Here is a 13,688-nt window from a genome sequence, read left to right as displayed (position 1 = left end):
CACAGCAGCACTTGCAGTGTAGGTCCTCTCCTATCGAAGGTCAGGTATCTAGTGATTGAACAGATAGAAAATGGCGGTGACGTCCGCGGCGGTGAAGTCCGCGGCGGTGCGTATCATCACCGCCGGCGCACCTGTTCATTGGCTCCTGGGACCCATAGGGTCCAATGTTAACCAATGCAGCATTGCGCCGTGGTCTACGACCGCCTACCGCGTCGGTGTGCAACGCCAGCGCAGTTATCCCACAATCCCATTGTCCCAGTTTAGAGGTCAGGCAGCCGCCATTTCAGGGGCCCACATGGCTTCATTTACTACTGCGTCACACATAGCTAGACCTACACTCAGCACACATACAGGAAGGGTTTTGTGAGTGGTGTAGTCTTGTGTGTAACTGTGGGTACATACCTGGAGGAATAATGACTGGATCTTCGCTGTTGTCCTTCGTAGGCACCGTCAGCTGGGACATATGAGAAGATGGCGGAATCCTCTGGTGTACCGACCGCTGGTGGACCTGTTGACAATGGAAGAGAGACATGTCATCGTCACCTACCGGTTTGACCGTGCCACAATCCAGGAACTATATACCCAGTTGGAGCCAGACCTGATGTCACCAATCCGCCATCCGACTGGAATCCCCCCTGACGTGCAGGTGCTGTCAGTGCTCCATTTCCTTGCAAGTGGGTCTTTTCAGACAACAGTGGCCATGGCATCAGGGATGTCCCAGCCTATGTTTTCCAACGAGTTGTCCAGAGTGTTGTCTGCCCTGCTGAAACACGTAAGGAGATACATTATTTTCCCTGAGGTGGAGGATTTGGCTACAGTGAAAGGTGACTTCTATGCCCTTGGACATATCCCCAACGTCATAGGTGCCATTGATGGGACCCATGTAGCTCTGGTCCCCCCCACAGGAGTGAACAGGTGTACAGGAATAGGAAGAGTTATCATTCCATGAATGTTCAGATGGTCTGTTTGGCAGACCAGTACATCTCGCAGGTAAATGCTATGTTCCCTGACTAAGTGCATGACGCCTACATCCTGCGGAATAGCAGCATCCCTGATATGATGGGTCAACTCCAGAGGCACCGTGTGTGGCTATTGGGGGACTCTGGTTACCCCAACCTTTCCTGGCTATTGACCCCAGTGAGGAATCCCAGGACCAGGGCAGAGGAACGGTACAAAGAGGCCCATGGGTGGACTAGGAGGGTGATCGAACGCACCTTCGGCCTCCTGAAGGCCAGGTTCAGGTGCCTCCATATGACAGGTGGATCCCTATTCTACTCACCGAAGAAGGTGTGCGACATCATCATCGCCTGCTCCATGCTCCATAATTTGGCTTTGCAGGAGGATGGTCCAGATGACGGTGTTGTAGCAGCTGTGGAGTCTGTGGAGCCTGTGGACAGAGATGAGGATGAAGCTGATGAAGTAGACAACGACAACAGGGAGTCAGTCATACAGCAATATTTCCAGTGAGACACAGGTGAGAACATTTTCAGGTTTAACATTACATTAACTTTCACACGTCTACCTCTATCCTGTTTCTCGATTTAAATCACTATTTGGAAACTGAGTTGTACCCTTTCATTACGGTTTCACAGGTGTGGTTACCAACGTGTGTCATCTGCTTGCATCCTTCAAGGACTTGTGATGTGTGACATAGGTATGTTAGCCTTACAATGGTAAACCCATTATGACACTGTCATTTATAATACATATTTACTAAATCACAGACTGACTCCAGATTGTTTTGTGTTTCAAGGGTGTTTATTGAAGTGCTCATTATTGGAGGGGGTGGTAAAATGGTGAGGGGTGATGGTGGAGGTATGTCCATGGCAGAGTCCAGTCTATTAGTCTCACAGGTGCACTGCCCATCTGGGCATAGGAAGTGGAGCTGGGGCAGTTCCAATCTGGACAAGGTAACAAAGTGGGACAGTGGGAGGACAATCAGGGTGGTCTCATTTCCTGGGGGGGGTCTTGCCATCTTGCTCTGTCCTGCTCCTGGATCTCAGGGACCGCTTGCGTGGTGGTTGTCCGTCTGCACGGGGTGGGGTGCTGGTGTGGTGGTCCTGTGGCGGGGCGTCCTGTCCACTAGCGCCGGCGGAGGTGGTGGGCAGTTCATCGTCCATGCTAGTGTCAGGGGCCCCTTGGAGTGCCACGGTGTCCCTCAAGGTCTGCTGTATGTCCTTCAGCACCCCTACGATGGTGCCCAGGGAGGAGCTGATGGTCCTGAGCTCCTCCCTGAACCCCAAATACAGTTCGTCCTGCAGGCGCAGGGTCTCCTGCAACTTGTCCAGGACCTTCGCCATCGTCTCCTGGGAGTGGTGGTATGCTCCCATTATGGAGGAGAGGGCCCTCGTGGAGAGTGGGTTCTCTTGGCCTGTCCGCCCCCTGTCGCACAGCAGCCCTCCCAGTTCCCCTGTGTTCCTGGGCCTCCGTCCCCTGGACCGTGTGCCCACTACCACTGCCCCCAGGTCCCTGTTGTTGTTGGTGTGGCGGGTTATCCTGGGTTCCCTGTAGTGGTGGACACACAGCTGATTGACTTATCCTGGGTAAGGAGGTTTGGGCCCACTGGGTGGGTGCTGTGCTGGTGTTACCAGAGGGTGGAAGGTCGGTGTTGGGCTGTGCCTGTGGAAGGGGAACCGGCTGTCCCGAGGCCCACGATGGTCCGGTCTGGTCATCAGGATCCAGTAGAGCAGAGTTGCTCTCGTCACTGTGGGCCTCTTCTGGGGGTGGAGTGGTGTTGTCTGGACCCTCTGGTGTGGTGACGGTCCTTCGGGTTCCTGCAGGGGCATAAGAGCATGATTATTGCATGTGTGTGTGTAATGGTGTGCAATGGGTGGGTGTTTGTGTACCCCAGTGCAAGCATTCCTGTGTGTGGGTTGGTGTGATGATGGTTGGGGGGTGTTCTGGGTATGTGCAGTGGGCATGCTTTCGTGCTGGGGGTCCATGCTTAGTTGTGTCATGCAGGGCTTGGTGTTGGGATGGGTGGTTTGTGTTATGGTACATTAGTGAGGATTGGAGTGATAAGGGAGGGTGTGAGGGTGGGGGTGTGTGATAGCATGCAGGTAGGGTGGGGGATATGATAGTTAAGATTTGACTTACCAGTGTCCCATCCTCCACCAACTCCTCCAAAGCCCTCAGGATGCAAGATGGTCAAGACTTGCTCCTCCCATGTTGTTAGTTGTGGGGGAGGAGGTGGGGTCCGCCGCCAGTCCGCTGTACCGCGATGTTGTGCCTGGAGACCGTTGAATGCACCTTCCCCCGTAGGTAGTTCCACCTCTTCCTGATGTCCTCCCTATTTCTTGGGTGCTGTCCCACGGCGTTCACCCTGTCCACTATTCTGCGCCATAACTCCATCTTCCTGGCTATTGATGTGTGCTGTACCTGTGAGCCAAATAGCTGTGGCTGTACCCGTATGATTTCCTCCACCATGACCCTGAGCTCCTCCTCGGAGAAGCGGGGGTGTCTTTGGCGTGACATGGGGTGGTGTGTGTGATGTGTGGGGTGGTGTATGTGGTGATGAGTGTAGGGAGTGTAGTGGTGTGTGGTGTTTGGTGCGTGGATGTTGTGATGGTGATGGTGTTGTGTGCGTCTGTGTGCTGGGGTTGTCTATTCTGTGCTCTCTCTCTGGCCGTGGTGTATGTGCTGATGAGTGTAGGGAGTGTAGTGGTGTGTGGTGTTTGGTCGTAGGGGTTTGTGGGTGATGTGGGTGTGTGTTTTATATAGCGTTGGGTGTGTGGGAGTGTTGTTTGTATGTGTATCAGGTGTGTGTATTTGGAATTGTCCAATGTGGCGGTGTTTTGGAGATGTGTGTGTATTTTGAGCGCGGCGGTGTGTACCGCCAATGGAATACCGCGGTTGAAGGACCGCCGCGTGGATTCGTGGGTCGTAATAGCATGGGCGTGTTTCTGTTGGCGTGGAGGTGGAGGTTTTGTTCCCGACAGTTTATCACTGACCTTTGGTGTGGCGGTGTTGTGTGGGTGTCTGAATTTCGGTGGATTCCAAGATGTGTGTCATAATAGCTGTGGCAGAATACCACCGCCGCCGCTGTGTATTGGCGGTCTTCTGCACGGCCGTAAGTGCCTTTTACCGCCAATGTTGTAATGACCCCCATAATCTTTCACTTGTATTACCAAATCTACAACATTTTAGCCTTTATATCTGGGGCATCATAGTGGGAGACACACCATCTGATTTTGTTACCACAAACTGAAGAGAAAAAGAACCTAATGGTGGCCTCTTAAGGAGACTAACCATTCAACTGTAGTGGGACTAACCAACCATCTCTAGTGGTCGCACAAGGAGACTAACTATCCATCTCCAGTCGCCTCACAAGAAGACTAACCACCCGACTATGCTACCAATAACTGTGAGCGCATCTGGCCTCATTTGGCCTTTTATATTTTAATTTATAAGGGCATGCGTTAGAGGTTTGATGCCTATTTTTTTACTTTGCTTGGAGTGATTCCATCAGACGCTTCACCTTTAAACATAAATCCCTTGAAAATAAACAAACATTTTATCTGGAGTCAATGATCTTCACGCACCATGACCCAATTGGCCACGACTAACCACACCTTTAAGAAAAGTTTATTTCCCTATATTAACAATACTAATATCACATAACTTAATCTCAAAACCAAATGATAAACAACTATGAATAACACTGGTTGACCAAATCTTCTAAAGAATCTCAATTTAACTAAAGCATTAACAATTAAGTATTCAAGAATCACAGTACAAATTACTAGCAAGAATAACTGCACAACAGAAATGAAATACATCTAGATTCAGACAGGAGAACAACCTAAATTCTCTGTTAATTGCAAGTTAACATTTCCCAGAGCTCCTTAACTAATCTTCCGATTAGAATAGCATATTGGGCTTCATGCAAAACAGTTTTAGTCAAAGTTAATTTAGAAAACATCCAACTATGGCTCTATCAAAATAGTGGTTGGTATCTAGAAACAAAGAACAAAACCTACAAGGACAACAGCATTTTGTTATACCTTTCTTCAACGGATCAGCAAGCTGCGATTCTCTTCGTCGCTGGACAACCGTCTGGTCAGCTTCAGCAATGGGCAGTGAAAGGGAATGGTTCAGAGATGAGGACTTTAAACTATCTGAACCATTTGGGGCACAATAACTAAGAGATCAGAATTCCGCATTGAAACTTAGACAGTAAAGTCAAAGTTAGAAATAAAGTCATCAGGAACTGTTCAGCTCCTCAAACAGAAAACCACTATGGGGAAAGTCAAAGCAGAAAAGCGCGTCTCTCCTCTGTGCCATTGAGCTAAGTTAGAATCTCCTAAATAACTTCCCCCTCTGTCATTGGTCAGAAAATTGTACGTTCACAGTTAGTCCAAAAAGAATAAAAGCCCAAATCTAAGATATAACTAAATTGTCTTTCACATGTTGATGACTGACTCCTCTTCTCCTGTTACCATCGTCAGTCTCTTCAGGTAACTTTCTTTTTGCCATCCGTACTCAAGTCAGTGCACCCATTGTTGGTTCCTGGAAACGTCGCTGTCTCACGCATCAAACTTCACAAAGCCGCGACTTTTAATACAAGACATTCTAGCAGGCAGTTCTCATGAGAAAGTTAAAGACTTCTGCAAAATATTAGCACAGTACGAACAATAGAAATATCAAGTCTCAACTATATATTTCCCACTGTTTTATTAATGAATGCAACTTAATATGAGGTTGTGCAGACTAGGCCCCAAAACTCACTAACTTTTAAGGCCTATAGTAAAATAAGCAAATACATAGAATATAATAATTATTGTGACATACTACTACAATTTTCTTTACGTGTGCACTTCAACTAATAGTAATATGCATTTTAATAAAAGCATTACGTATTTATGAAGGTCACTCAAGTGGGCACATTTTCCAAAATGCACATTATTTTCTCTATTAGCTTAATTCTATGCAAATTCTTAACCCATAACAAATAAAATCATTAGTGATTAATTCAGCTTTCACAATAGCACAGATGCCACACAGACCTACTGCTATCAATATATAAAGAAAGGGTTCGGTGCACAGTTTTCAAACATGGGCTTTCTTCAATCAGCTTCCTTCAGACATTAGCTTGAAACCTTGTGAGTTATATCTCGTCTCAGCCCTGTGGAGTACACAACTATCTCTGACATATTATTTGCTGTTTGAATGCTTCCTTCTGCCTCCACTTGCCTCCAAGGAAAACTGCAAATAGCAAACTGAACGGCAAGTCCAGAAGTAAGATGCGAGCATCAGTAAGGTGGGCTTCAGCCCATGCTTCCATTCTTATTTAAATAACTGGGTGGTTGCACGCCTTCGTGACAGAGAGACAGAGAGAAAATACTTTTAGTCTAAACTAAAAAACGATGTATTTTCCTTATGTTAGTTTCCTTGGGTGTACCCATTTGTTTTTTTATTCTTTGCAGTTTGGGCCTATTGGGACCCCATTTTTTACATGCAACTACGGATACACCAGATGCAAGATATCCACTAACTCTGCAATCCGCATTGTGTCAAAGACAGGAATACTTGCCAGAATTTATGGCAATACCTTTCTTAAATAGTGGGTAGGTCACCATGAATTCTATTTTTAATTTATTTTTCATTTTTTATTTTCTTATTTTTTCCTTTATCGTATTATCTAGTTTTGCTCACCTTAGTCCAGGACATCCCAGTTTCTTTAATACGCTTCATCTGGTTTCTTTCCCCAGAGCCAATGTTATACTTTAGGGGCTACAACAGCCCTAGTAGGACTACTCTTCATCCAAGCTTAAATTTATGAGGTAATAATTATTTTCATCAGCATTACCCCTCTTTTCTCCATCTTTGCCTGCGAACCTGCCATCTACTATGCATGCACTAATTTCTGTCTTGGATACTAGTTTTAAATAAAAGGCTCACGTGCATGCTTCCTTACTTTTCCAGGGGGTTTTCTTCCACCCACACTAAGAAGGAATATCTAATAGTGTATATCTTTTAAAAAAAACTTTTTTCACCTTTTCCATTCACATGCACTGTATTCTTTACACAATGGCATGCTCTATCCTATGTATCAATCCAATAATGGGGTATCACCTTTCTGCTTGATCATCCATATACTCTAAGGGGCTTATCCCTTGTGCTAAAATTTGTATCCATGTGGTAGATCCTCATACATTGTATCATCTCATGTATAAGAATTGCCATTTGTTTATGTTTCAGCCTTGAAAAAGTCTGCTAGGACGAAACACGTGTTGGCTGTTTTCTGATCTTGGATTAAACACCTTTTGCAACTCTACTGTTTTTGGACAGCATTTTCATTATAAAGACATTTGAGTGCCCTGGTCCCTGTCTCTCTTTCAATTTGTATTTCACAGCACAGTACATAGGTGGTCCTTTTCGGGGTTCCATTTGTGAAATCTGTGCATCTTCAAAACCCTTGGTGGTTGGGTTTTTCTGACCAGGCTGGCACCGTGCTTAAATACATGCTACGCGACTTTAAATTTGATTGGCAACAGATGTGCGACAATAGCATTAACCACCTCCTCTATATGAATGTGTACTAAATACAAATTGATACTGTACGCACTCTGTCGCTTTCTAACTCGATGTTCATGAATATTGCCACTTAATATTTGTACTTTGTCCTATTGAACTTGCTGTTTAACTGTTTATTTGTTACTTGCAACACTGCCTAATACACTAAAAATGGACAAATTTGATGACAATAGGGATACCCTGTTAAAAAACTATTTCAGTCTGACTCTCAAACTGCTATGATTTGCACTTCCAACCCATCACATGAAGGTCTTAGAACCAAGTTCATTAAACTGGAACGACTTAAAAAACAGGAACTTTCCCGTTGGTGGGATTATACAATTCTACAGAAGTATATAGAAAACCAACAAATCCCTAGGGGTCTGAGGGTCATATTATTTCCATCTTTTGATGACCTCAGCACAGACCTACTCAGAGAATGGGAACAGTTGTTAATTACTGCATCATACGGGATGATGGACATACTCATCTGCGATGCTAAAGCTAAAAGGGACAAACTTCTACAGGACATTACACTACTAGAAAAAGAGATAAATGACATAGACTCATCCGACAATAAACAAAAAAACTTTAACATTCTTAGAGACGTCCTACAAAAACATCAACTGTATATCAAGGACAAAAAACTACGCAAACTTAGGAGAGATGACAGTGACTACAAAAATGGAAGGGTATTTACGTTTGCACGTAAATATGATAACACAAAACCTGACATACATAGGGAACCAGCTGGCATCTAAAAAACCCTTCCTCCGTCAAACCCTCAGGAATAGCGACACAGATGTATCTAGTATTTCCAGTGGGATGAGTGAGGATATGAGGGACCAGACATCACCACCTCCCTCCACACATAGGTCACCTTTTTTATTGGAGCGAGAGAGGTTCCGGAGGGGCCAAAAACAACTGCAAAAGAGGGATACAGGCAACATAAGGCCACAAGACGAGGGAAACATAAACGCAAACAGTCGAACAGAGGGGGTATCTACGCGCTCCAGCACTCGCAATGCCCAACACTGATGGACGAGGGTACACTAGGCGACGATATTTCAGACTCTATCAGCATTATCAACATATCCTCTAAAACTCTAGATCAAGACCAAACCAACAATCTTAAAAAAGGCTTGGGGTTCGTACCAACCACCCTTCCAGACTTCACCCTACTCCATATCAGCCTTTTCAATTTTATTCGGAAATGTAAATTGTTCAAATTTTTTCATGACTCAAACACTAATGTCCGACCACTCATTACGGGTCATCACACCCCTAGTAATATGACGATTAGAGATGTCAAAGACATACAAACTCTGTTATCAATAGAACACACAGAGGGTACTACACCATCTCTTGCGGATATCCTCACTGATCTCAATATAGACTGTAACTTTAGAACATACAGTGGTCTCAAGACCACTTCCAAATTTACACCTGTGATTCCCAGGGACTATGCTATTGACTCATTTTGTAGGAAGGTCACGAATGATCTTTACTACATGGAAGAGCAATACATTTTGGGACATAAGACCATCCCAACACAATATTACACGGGCAGAAAAAAGAGCCTTATATTCCCTCTCTAGATGCAATGATATAGTCATCAAAGAAGCTGACAAGGGGGGGAACATTGTTATTATGAATAGAAAAGACTACATATCTGAAGTGGACCGTCAACTATCGGACTGCATAGCATACCGTAAACTCACCTCTAATCCCATGCCAGATGTTAATAGATACATCCTACAGAAGCTCCAAATATTCATGAACCAGGAGTTGATCTCAGATATGGAGTTCAAGTACCTATATAACTGTACACCAACTATACCTTGTATGTATATCCTACCTAAGATCCATAAAAAGGGTACTTTTCCCCCAGGCAGACCTATCATCTCCGACATCGGTTCCCCTACGGAAAGACTGTCGGAATATATTGATATCTTTCTACAGCCCTTTGTCCAAAACCTACCCTCCTACATTAAAGACACCAAAGACCTACTCTGCAAAATTGCAGATTATGATTGGACGGAAGGACACTACCTAGCCACACTAGATGTTACCTCTTTGTACACAAGCATCCCCAGATCAGAAGGCCTTACTGCCATACAACACTATCTAGATACTAGGGATGCCTCCCTACTGGACCACTCCAATATGCTGATGGACCTGATTCAAATGGTCCTTGACAACAATATCTTCATGCATAATGGCATATGGTATCGCCAGATGCAAGGAGTCGCGATGGGGGCTAAATTTGCTCCGTCATACGCAAACCTCTACGTGGGGTATCTAGAGAAAACCCATGTATGGCGTGCCTGCCCACCATTTTTGATGCAACACATTCTGTATTGGGGCAGGTACATCGACGACATTCTAGTCTTTTGGTCAGGTGATGTAGCCGCATTCACACTTTTTACAGAACATCTTAACAAAAACAGTTACAACATCAAATTCACCCATGAAATTAGTCCTTCTTCTATTAACTTCCTGGATCTTACCATCTACATCAAACAGGGCAAAATATGCACCAAACTGTTTAGAAAATCAACAGCATGTAATGCAGTACTTCATGCTACAAGCTCCCATCCGAAACCCCAAATAGATGCCATCCCATATGGAGAAAGTACTAGAATACGCCGTAACTGTAGTGAGGACCAGGTATTCAAAGAGGAATTACACAACATGGAAATACGGTTCAGATCCAGAGGTTACCGCCCACAGATCATTAAAAAGGCATGCAATAGGATCTTGAAAACCAAACGTCCTGATCTACTTACGAACTCAAAAAAGAAAGACCTACATGAACGCATTTCTCTTATCATTAGACACAGTGCACTCAGTCCCCAAATTTTCAAAACTGTACGCAAACACTGGTCACTGCTTCTAACAGATGATGTGCTTAAAAAAGGCCTTACTACGAAACCTAGCATCATCTATAAGAGGGGCACTACCCTACGGGATCATTTATGCCACAGCTTCCTGCCCTCTGTCAAAAAAGGCACGTGGCTACCGAAACTGCCACCAGGCACCTATAAATGTGGTCACTGTAACATCTGTGACTATATTAAAGACAAAACACAGACCTTTCGTTATAATACCCAGGTCGAACATAAACTTAAATACTTCATAAATTGTAACACAAGCCACGTTGTGTACTGCATTGTGTGCGTATGTGGACTCATTTATGTAGGCAGCACCATCCGCCCTCTAAAGGAAAGAATCCAGGAGCATTTGAGGGCCATCAGGACACGCAATACGAACTATCCATTTGCGTTACACTATAACGAACAACATGAACAAAGAGAAATCTTGGACATAAACATACACGGGATAGACTCTCTAAACAATTTGCCCCGTGGAGGCAACCGCACGCTGGCATTGAGACGCCTAGAGAGCAGATGGATTATAAAATTACGGGCTGTAGAACAGGGCCTGAACATACACAAGGACCTGCATGTATTTCTGTAAAACGTCTGCGGGCTCTACTCTCAGTGCCTTGATGTTCTCCATTCTTTATATGTTTTCCTCTACACTGTTTTTGCGCGCAACATAGGATCTGCTTTTTCTCTCGCATCATGGAACCCGAATGTATTCCATTTTTGAGTAATGTAGGATGTTCATACCTGGCACATAACAAACAATACGTTAACACTTCTGAATACCGGATCAAGCATAGTCTTTTTAACAGCTGCAGTCTGTATAAATGGCTTTAATGAATTCTGTGTACTTGATGTCGTCCTCTGTATATGTAATCTGTACTGACTCTAGCCACTACATGACGTATTATGTATTGTTTTATATGCATAGAATGATATCCCTCATTCTCTTTGTATTTATGCGTGTGTATTGGTACTGTAAACATGTCAATATTCATTACCCTACTCATAGGTGCTTTTCCTACAATGTTAAGGAAAAGGAGTCTCTGTTTTCATGCCTTATCTCTCACATTACAAACTGTCATGCTAACAACTCCGTGCATGAGGTCACATATCCATCATCCTTCCTCTCTCCACTTTCACCCATCTCCTTAACCTTTGGAGCACCCACGAGTCATGTATCTAGTACACTCTGTTCCCACTATTTTTACAGTCTAACACGTTTACATTCTTGTATTAGTCGTCTACTCTGTGGTACTCTCCTTCTAAATGCTCGAGATTTGGTCTTCTTGATGCTTTACGGTTAGCTTACAAGCCGACCTATAACACTACCAATATGGCGCGCGCCAACGCCCTTTCGAAATAGGGCTCTGGAAGCGCTCTATCGGGTCTGACCATAGTCCTTTTTCCATTCTTAGAGTGCGCGCATAAAAACGCCGACACTCAGGAAGACGCTGAACACACGGGCAATTAGACAGCGTTATCACGCGCTGCCTGTACACTTCTTGTACTTTTGCACACTCGATCTACCGTACAGTGACTCTTAAAAGAAAGGTATGTGCTTTTCAATTTTAATAGCCGTCAGTTTGTACTTACATTGTTCCATATTCTCTCATATTCCCTTTAAGCTATATAAACGGCAACCCCGACGGGGCAGACTCATTTCGTTAGCTTGCTTTTTCAAAGACATTAATTCTAAAGTAGAGGGAATTTGGATTCCCCGCGATTTTAAATATAGCCGGGCGCCTTCTTTCAACGCTCAAACTAAACGTAAATAGAGAGACGGACATCGAAGTGTTTCGTTTTCTTCATTCTTTGGTTTGGCCAGAACGGCCCTTACTGCCCCCCGTGCTCTGTATTTATGGGGGTTACTATGTTACTTTTTCTTTCCCATTCCACGTTGGATATACTAACTAACATAAGGAAAATACATCGTTTTTTAGTTTAGACTAAAAGTATTTTCTCTCTGTCACGAAGGCGTGCAACCACCCAGTTATTTAAATAAGAATGGAAGCATGGGCTGAAGCCCACTTTACTGATGCTCGCATCTTACTTCTGGACTTGCCGTTCAGTTTGCTATTTGCAGTTTTCCTTGGGTGTACCCATTTGTTTTTATTCTTTGCAGTTTGGGCCTATTGGGACCCCATTTTTTACATGCAACTACGGATACACCAGATGCAAGATATCCACTAACTCGGCAATCCGCATTGTGTCAAAGACAGGAATACTTGCCAGAATTTATGGCAATACCTTTCTTAAATAGTGGGTATGTCACCATGAATTCTATTTTTAATTTATTTTTCATTTTCTTATTTTTTCCTTTATCGTATTATCTAGTTTTGCTCACCTTAGTCCAGGACATCCCAGTTTCTTTAATACGCTTCATCTGGTTTCTTTCCCCAGAGCCAATGTTATACTTTAGGGGCTACAACAGCCCTAGTAGGACTACTCTTCATCCAAGCTTAAATTTATGAGGTAATAATTATTTTCATCAGCATTACCCCTCTTTTCTCCATCTTTGCCTGCGAACCTGCCATCTACTATGCATGCACTAATTTCTGTCTTGGATACTAGTTTTAAATAAAAGGCTCACGTGCATGCTTCCTTACTTTTCCAGGGGGTTTTCTTCCACCCACACTAAGAAGGAATATCTAATAGTGTATATCTTTTTAAAAAAACTTTTTTCACCTTTTCCATTCACATGCACTGTATTCTTTACACAATGGCATGCTCTATCCTATGTATCAATCCAATAATGGGGTATCACCTTTCTGCTTGATCATCCATATACTCTAAGGGGCTTATCCCTTGTGCTAAAATTTGTATCCATGTGATAGATCCTCATACATTGTATCATCTCGTGTATAAGAATTGCCATTTGTTTATGTTTCAGCCTTGAAAAAGTCCGCTAGGACGAAACACGTGTTGGCTGTTTTCTGATCTTGGATTAAACACCTTTTGCAACTCTACTGTTTTTGGACAGCATTTTCATTATAAAGACATTTGAGTGCCCTGGTCCCTGTCTCTCTTTCAATTTGTATTTCACAGCACAGTACATAGGTGGTCCTTTTCGGGGTTCCATTTGTGAAATCTGTGCATCTTCAAAACCCTTGGTGGTTGGGTTTTTCTGACCAGGCTGGCACCGTGCTTAAATATATGCTACGCGACTTTAAATTTGATTGGCAACAGATGTGCGACAATAGCATTAACCACCTCCTCTATATGAATGTGTACTAAATATATATATATATATATAGATTTATTTATAATTTGAATGTTATTTAT

Source organism: Pleurodeles waltl, chromosome 8 (genome assembly GCF_031143425.1).
Source record: "Pleurodeles waltl isolate 20211129_DDA chromosome 8, aPleWal1.hap1.20221129, whole genome shotgun sequence".
NCBI lineage: Eukaryota > Metazoa > Chordata > Amphibia > Caudata > Salamandridae > Pleurodeles > Pleurodeles waltl.
This window is presented reverse-complemented; position numbering follows the sequence as displayed.